The sequence below is a fragment of the Seriola lalandi genome, unplaced genomic scaffold (assembly GCF_002814215.2).
Source record: "Seriola lalandi dorsalis isolate HSWRI2012SDOR001 ecotype SW California unplaced genomic scaffold, Sedor1 jcf7180002054691, whole genome shotgun sequence".
In the NCBI taxonomy this organism is placed as follows: domain Eukaryota; kingdom Metazoa; phylum Chordata; class Actinopteri; order Carangiformes; family Carangidae; genus Seriola; species Seriola lalandi.
The window spans coordinates 552,021-554,195 of NW_019525244.1; the positions used below are offsets into that span (position 1 = coordinate 552,021).

The window sequence follows — 2,175 nt, forward strand, 5'->3', positions numbered from 1 at the left end:
TAAGCATGTGCTCAGAAGACTTAGAGCACCACATGTTGTGATGTTTCACTCTGTTGAGATTTCTAGGTATTTCTAGGTGGGACAGAGATTAGCAGAGGATGGTTTCGATCCATCGACCTCTGGGTTATGGGCCCAGCACGCTTCCGCTGCGCCACTCTGCTCTCATTTGTGGTCAGAAGTGCATGCATTATCGTTTGGTTCACAGATGTGAAAACTATTGTAGCAAGACATGGAAGTGGCCTCTTGTTTATGATGAGACGTCTCAACTACACTGTGATGGACTGGCAACTTGTCCAAGGTGTACCCCACCCTCGCCCATTGTCAGCTGGGATTGGCTTCAGTCCCCTGTTACCCTATAGGGATGGATAATGGATGGATGGATGGATGGATGGACATCACAACTATTCGACTGTTTCATTCAAAGGAGTGACAACCTAAACAAATGTTGCACAGTTGATGTAGGATATGTTATAGCTCCGCTGTTATGGGTGAGTTCAATCAAATGCACCCATGGGGTCTATCTAAAGGCTTGAGGAATATCATGTATATGCATTTCCTAGTTTTTCAGTTTTCAACATGTTACAGTCAGTAATAGTAACAAGGTAGGATATGTTAGGGCTAAAAGAAGTGTATTCTAAAGTCTTGCAACATTACTATGGGTAAATATAGCCAATTTGAAGTGGTGGGATTTGAACCCACGCCTCCCTAGAGACTGGAGCCTTAATCCCAGCTGCCGAAGGATTGGTCGCGGAAATGTTGGAGAAATGTTGGATGCGAGAGCCAATCACGTCCCCAGGCTCCAACGTTCGTCAGCCAATCGGCGTCGTGGATTCTTCCCAGAGTTCCAACATTTCCAACATTTGACCAATCACGGCACAGAAATGTTGGAGCAGGAAGGTACGTTTTTTCTAAGAAATTGGCCCACAGGAAGAAGAATCTTATTTCTCGTGAAGCACTGTACCCAGAAACTGTGAACATGGAGAAGAAACTCACCAATGCAGCGGTGACCTTACTGGATTTGTACAAACAGGATGTGTCCCACTGGAACTCTACACACCATCAGCTTTCAACACGTGAAGGTCAGTAAACCATCCTGCAAGTAACAAACATTAATTGATGCTTAAGCATGTGCTCAGAAGACTTAGAGCACCACGTATTGTGATGTGCAAATGCACCCAACGGGTCTATCTAGAGGCTTGAGGAACGTCATTTATTTGCATTTCCTACTTTTTCAGTTTTCAACACATTACAGTCAGTAATCGTTACAATGTAGGATCTGTTACTGCTAAAGGGAGTATTCTAAGCTCTTGCAACATTACTATGGGTAAAGATAGCCAATTGGCAGTGGTGGGATTTGAACCCACGCCTCCTGAGAGACTGGAACCTTAATCCAGCGCCTTAGACCGCTCGGCCACACTACCATATCCTGGAGTGGGAAGTGCGTTTACTACTCGCTGGAGGGTAGCAACGGGTGGATAGCACCAAAAGGAATTCCTCCAATGTGACGATGCATTTTGCGGGAAGTACAGTTAATGTGGGTCAACTTCAATCAATTTGAAGTGGCCCACAGGAAGAAGAATCTTATTTATTGTGAAGCACTGTAGCGCTCTACTTTTTACCCAGAAACTGTGAACATGGAGAAGAAACTCACCACTGCAGCGGATTTGTACAAACAGGATGTGTCGCACTGGAACTCTACACACCATCAGCTTTAACATGTGAAGGTCAGTAAACCATCCTGCAAGCAACAAACATTAATTGATGCTTAAGCATGTGCTCAGAAGACTTAGAGCACCACATGTTGTGATGAGATTTCTTACTCAGTGTTCTGGAGATTTCTAGGTGGGACAGAGATTAGCAGAGGATGGTTTCGATCCATCGACCTCTGGGTTATGGGCCCAGCACGCTTCCGCTGCGCCACTCTGCTCTCATTCATGGTCAGAAGTGCATGCATTATCCTTTGGTTCACAGATGTGAAAACTATTGTAGCAAGACATGGAAGTGGCCTCCTATTTATGATGAGACGTCACAACTACACTGTGATGGACTGGCAACTTGTCCAAGGTGTACCCCACCCTCGCCCATTGTCAGCTGGGATTGGCTTCAGTCCCCTGTTACCCTATAGGGATGGATAATGGATGGATGGATGGATGGACATCACAACTATTCGACTGT

General features: G+C 45.4%; 2 non-coding genes across 2 annotated transcripts; both read right to left on the reverse strand.

Moving 5' to 3' along the window:
* Positions 1–89: 89 nt before the first annotated feature.
* trnam-cau (transfer RNA methionine (anticodon CAU)) lies at positions 90–161 on the reverse strand. The gene has a single exon. It is a non-coding gene; the product is annotated as a tRNA-Met (tRNA).
* A 1,178-nt stretch (positions 162–1,339) lies between these two features.
* Positions 1,340–1,421, reverse strand: trnal-aag (transfer RNA leucine (anticodon AAG)). The gene has a single exon. It is a non-coding gene; the product is annotated as a tRNA-Leu (tRNA).
* Positions 1,422–2,175: the final 754 nt, after the last annotated feature.